Source organism: Equus przewalskii, chromosome 10, assembly GCF_037783145.1.
Source record: "Equus przewalskii isolate Varuska chromosome 10, EquPr2, whole genome shotgun sequence".
Lineage (NCBI taxonomy): Eukaryota > Metazoa > Chordata > Mammalia > Perissodactyla > Equidae > Equus > Equus przewalskii.
In genome coordinates, this window is record NC_091840.1 from 35,262,885 (window position 1) to 35,268,884 (window position 6,000).

Below are 6,000 nucleotides of genomic sequence, written 5' to 3' on the forward strand. Positions count from 1 at the left end.
CCCATGATAAATGTTTAGAACCCTGTCAGAAATGTTGAAAACCTTACCATAAATGCTCAAAGCCCACAAATCAAAACCTGTCCTGCCAGCATTTCTACGTGCCAGCCTGTTCTCACTAACCTCTTAAATTTTGCCCCAAATCCTGAACTGGGGAGACAGATCTGAGGGTACATGCCCCCTGTCTCTCTGCAGATTGATCTCGCAGAATAAAAGCTGATTTTTCCCCCAAATGCTGATACCATTGACAAATAGAAATGGCAAGCAAATAGGATATATTGGAGAATATGAGGAAACCATTTGGTGTAAACCTAATTAGGCCTGACCTTGTTTTTCCCAAAGGGCCTGACTGAGGCCTTTGAGCATGCATTGTATATCTGCTTTAGATATTCCCTATGGCAAGAACAAAGGCCCTTGAGATAAAGGTGCAACTTCCCTCCCCCTCCCAACGCTGGCATTTCCTTAAGGATTAAGCATCTTTCCTTAGTCTAGGAACTGATTGCTGCGCTCACCTGTGACCACCCAGCTCCGAGACAACAGACTTGCTTCCTGCTACACCCACCAAGATAGCAGACCCACTACCTGCTGTGTCCATCAAGCGCTGTGCCAACAGGGCAATCTTGTGACTATTGTGGGAGGGACATTTCAATCATATGTGAAACACCCTCTTTGGGGGTATATAACCACTCTGTACACCTCACTTCTTTGGTGGCCTTTCTTCCCAAAGGAAGAAAGGCCCCGGGCCATGGTCCTCAGATTTTAGCTCAGAATAAACTCTCCCAAATTTTCACTTATAGATTGGCTATGGGTTATTTTCGTCAACACCATAATCAACTGGCTTGTTTAAGCACATCAGGCAGTGAACTGTAATTTTATGCGGTAACACAAGGCGTTTCAATTTTATTCTAAAGTGGGAATCTACTAAAGGACTTTCGGCTAGAAAATGTCATGATCATATTTACATTTCCAGAATATCATTCTGCCTACTACACGGAGAATAAACTGTTGTCAGAGAGGAGACAAGAGTGGAAGCAGTGGGTCAAGTAGGGGGGCTGTTTCAGCAGAGGAGGTGGGAGATGCAGCCCAGAAAGGGGCCCAGAAGTGAAGCAAGAGGTGAAAAGTAATCAATTCCAGAATATTTTGGAAGAGAGAATTGAAAGAACTTGATAATGGGTTGGATGTGGGATAGAAGGAAAAGAGAATCAAGAATGACGCCTGTGTTTTGGGCCTGAGCAACTGAGTGATGACATTTACAGACGTGATGAACGCTGGTGAAGCTACACATCTTTTAGGGGTGTGAATTTCTGTGCCTTAGTTTCATCCTTTGTAATTGTAGAAAGACTATTATAAGCCTCATAGGACTTTTATGCAGAGTAAGTAAATTTAAAATTCTTAGAACCAGTTGGAAATTTCTCCAAATTAACTAGTTAACTAATTAACCAACTAGTTCTAATTACTCCATTTTTTCTCCACAAAGATGTGCGAGATTCTCTCATGAGCCTTCAAATAGAGCAAAAACGGAATTTGTAACGATCATTTTTCTGAATGGAAGTAACTTGTGGGTGTTTAATACATACTGCCAGCTGAGGAGTCCTGGTGTTGGGACATAAGGAAACTTTTCAACAATCTGTTCTTATGACTGAGCAATCCCAGCCAGAAAACTCATTTTCAGTGTAAAAGAGTGACTTCAAGCCAGAGTTCTGTGTTCTTCCAGTTGCTACAGTGATCCATTATAATAAATCACGAATGACTGAAATGGCCTCTCCTTTGGCCCTGGAGATAAAAACAAAAGTCCCCAGAGAATTGTCAGGGAACTAGCCGTATGCAAACCGAATTTCAAAGTCAGTTTATACTTTAAGGTGTGTTTTGTTTCAGTAGGATTAAAATTCTTTTTTAGGGGCCAGCCCTGTGGCCGAGTGGTTAAGTTCACCTGCTCTGCTTCGGTGGCCCCGTGGTTCGACGGTTCAGATCCTGCACGTGGACCTACACAGGGCTCATCAGGCATGCTGTGGCGGCATCCCACACAGAAGAACTAGAATGACCTACAACTTCAATATACAGCTATGTACTGGGGCTTTGGGGAGGGAAAAAAGAAGAGGAAGATTGACAACAGATGTTAGCTCAGGGCCAATCTTCCTCACCAAAAAGCATACTTAACAAAAAAAAGAATTCTTTTTTTAGCCTCAAGCAAGCCATTGCCTCACTTACCCTGGCCACCAAAAACACTTGGATAATAATCATATGATTTAAGCAGTGGTGAAATAATCTTATTTCACATAGAACTCTGGTGAACATTAATATTTTAATGTTCAGTCAAGTAAAAAGAAAAACAAAGAGGTTAAAAAAAAACCATCATGAGAAGTAGGTTCATCACTCTGGTTGGGGATGTTGATATCAAGGGAGAATGCGCATGTGTTGGGGCAGGATGTGGATAGGAAACCTGTACCTTCTGTCAGTTTTGCTGTGAATCGAAAACTGCTCTAAAAAGTAAAGTCTATTTTTTTTTTTCCTTTGAGGAAGATTGGCCCTGAGCTAACTGCTGCCAATCCTCGTCTTTTTGCTGAGGAAGACCAACCCTGAGCTAACATCCGTGCCCGTCTTCCTCTACTTTATATGTGGGACACCTACCACAGCATGTCTTGCCAACCGGTGCCATGTCCTGGGATCCAAACCGGCGAACCCCTGGCCACTGAAGTGGAATGTGCAAACTTAACCACTGCGCCACTGGGCTGGCCCTGTAAAGTCTATCTAAAAAATTACGTTTCTCTAAATCCTCCAATTGTGAGGTAAAAATACATTAATTACTCAGAGTAATAGACTTCTTTTGGTGCATTCATTAGGTTGAAACTTTTGAACACTACCTTTTGTAGTAATCTCCTAAAAAGTAGAATTCCAAACTCTGTAGAATAGAAAAACCATAATTCAAGTCAAATAAACATAATTCAAGGTCATTTCATCTCACGTCTATTTAATTATAATAGTGCCTACCATTTGTCTCTTACATATTACTAGATAACTGTTTCTTTCTTTTTTTTTTTTTGAGGAAGATTAGCCCTGAGCTAACTGCTGCCAATCCTCGTCTTTTTGCTGAGGAAGACTGGCCCTGAGCTAACATCCGTGCCCATCTTCCTCTACTGTATATGTGGGATGCCTGCCACAGCATGGCTTGCCAAGCAGTGCCATGTCCGCACCCAGGATCTGAACCGGCGAACCCCAGGCCGCCAGAGCAGAATGTGTGAACTTAACTGCTGCGCCCCTGGGCCAGCCCCTAGATAGCTGTTTCTAAAACAGCATTTTCCCACGTTTCTTTTGTAAAGGTTTTATTTTTCCTTTTTCTCCCCAAAGCCTCGGAGCACATAGTTGTGTATTCTGGTTGTGGGTCCTTCTAGTTGTGGCACGTGGGACACCACTTCAGCATGGCTTGAAGAGCGGTGCCATGTCCGTGCCCAGGATCCCAACCAGTGAAACCCTGGGCCGCCGAAGCAGAGCACGCAAACTTAGCCACTAGGCCATGGGGCCGGCCTCTCTTGAGTTCTTTAAAATGTTTTATTTATTTATTTATTTATTTATTTATTGAGGAAGATCAGCCCTGAGCTAACATCTGCTGCCAGTCCTCCTCTTTTTGCTGAGGAAGACCAGCCCTGAGCTAACATCTGTGCCCATCTTCCTCTACTTTATATGTGAGACGCCTACCACAGCATGGCTTGCCAAGGGATGCCATGTCCGTACCTGGTATCCAAACCAGTGAACCTCCGGCCCCCGAAGCAGATCATGTGAACTGAGCTGCTGTGCCACTGGCCGGTCCCTAAAATGTTTCTTTTTTTTTTTTTTTTAGAAGAGACGATTTTTATTTTTTTTCCTTTTTCTCCCCAAAGCCCCTCGGTACATAGTCGTATATTCTTCATTGTGGGTCCTTCTAGTTGTAGCGTGTGGGATGCTGCCTCAGCGTGGTTTGATGAGCAGTGCCATGTCCGCACCCAGGATTCGAACCAACGAAACACTGGGCCCCCTGCAGCGGAGCGCGTGAACTTAACCACTCAGCCACGGGGCCAGCCCCAAAATGTTTCATTTTTCAGAGCAAAAATTATAACATTGCCTGTTGAGGTTCTCAGTGTATGTAGTTGTAATATGTAAGACAACCAAAACATAAAGAGGAGAGAGTAATACAATGGTAAATTTTCAACATTCCACTTTAAGTGGTAACATATTGATTTTAAGTAGACTATAAAAGTTTGTGTATTGTAATCTCTAATTCAACCATTCACACTGCCAAAAGATTTTGCCTCAAAGATTAAAATTTAAGTTTTCAACTTTTCTTAGTGACATAGTATATTTAGGGTAAAAAATACACTAACATGCTTCACTCCATTTAGAACAACCTTCCAGATATCTGGAAGATGGTGAAAAGAACATTGTTCATTAATGTTACCAAAACAAACCCAGTGCACAGCTTATGAAAGCAATTCTAGAAAGCCTGTGTTTCACATGATTAATGCTTTTAACTTCTAGGTTGTGATGGACTGCCTCCAAGATGACCCTTAATAATGCCTATGTCCTAGTACTCCTAGATGTAGTTGCCTCCTACATTGTATCAGATTTGCTCTGTGCACTAATAAAATACAGCAGAATTGATGATACGATACTTTGGAGCTTAGGTTACAAAAGACATTGTGGCTTCTGCCTTGCTCTTTCCGGTATTGTTTGCTGTGGGGGAAGTTAACTGACAAACTGTGAGAAGCCCTCTGAAGGGGCATGTGTGGCAGGGAACTCAGGCCTCTTACCAATAGATCTGTGAGCCTTACGGGAAGCAGATCCCCCAGCCCTAGTCAAGCCTTCAGATGACTGTAGCCCTGATTGAAATCTTGACTGAAACCACATGAGACTGTCACCTAGCTGAGTCATTTCCAGATTTCTGACACTCAAAAATCATGGAGATAATGTTTGTTGTTTTAAGCTGCTAAATTTTGAGGTATTATTATGCAGCAATATATAACTAATACATTTTAATCTTTGCGGCGTAAAATAAATAGATCATGAATGATCTGTCCTACAAAATATTGAAGAGATACAGTATGTGGACATGATATTGTGATATAAGAAATATATATTTTGGTCTTTTTTTCTTTTCTCCCCAAAGCCACAGTATAGTTGTATATATCCTAGTTGTAGGTCATTCTAGTTCTTCTGTGTGGGATGCTGCCACAGCAAGGCCTGATGAACAGTGGGTAGGTCGGTGCCCAGGATCCAAACCAGCACACCCCAGGCTGCTGAAGGAGAGCCAGGGAACCCAACCCCTCGGCCACAGGGCCAGCCCCTTATTTTGGTTTTTGTCCCAGGCTCCTGGCTAAAACCTTTGTAACTTTCTAAGCGACAAAGGTGCAAGGAAAATCTTTTGTCTTTGGTCTTCAACCCCTGTTCTGATACAGAGCTCCTAAACCTTTTGGAATTTCCTGATAGGAGCAACTTTTGTTCCAATGAGGCAACTGTTGGTGGGCTCCCGCATAGCTTCAGGATGGGGGCCAGTCACCGGAAACAAGCCATGATTAGCTTGGAACTTTCAGCCTCATCCCTATCTCCTCCTAGTAGGGGAGAGGCTGGAGACTGAGTTAATAATCGATAACGCCAACATGATGAAGCCTCCACGAAACTGAACTACGGGGCTGAGAGAGCTTCCAGGCTGCTGAACCAGCTCACGTCCTGGGAGGGTGGTGCACCCCAAACCTATGGAGACAAAAACTCCTGTGCTTGGGACCCTTCTGGAACTTGACTGATGATGTTTCTCTTCACCTAGCTGTTCATCTACATCCTTTATTATACAATAAAGCGGCTAACATGTTTCCTTGAGTTCTGTGAGCTGTTCTAGCAAACTATCAAACCTGAGGAGGGGGTTGTGGCAACTCTGACTTATAGCCAGTTGGTCAGAAGTATATGTAACAACCTGGGGCTAGAGACTAGCATCTGAAATGGGGGGCAGTCTGCTGTGAGACTGAGCCCTTAACCTGT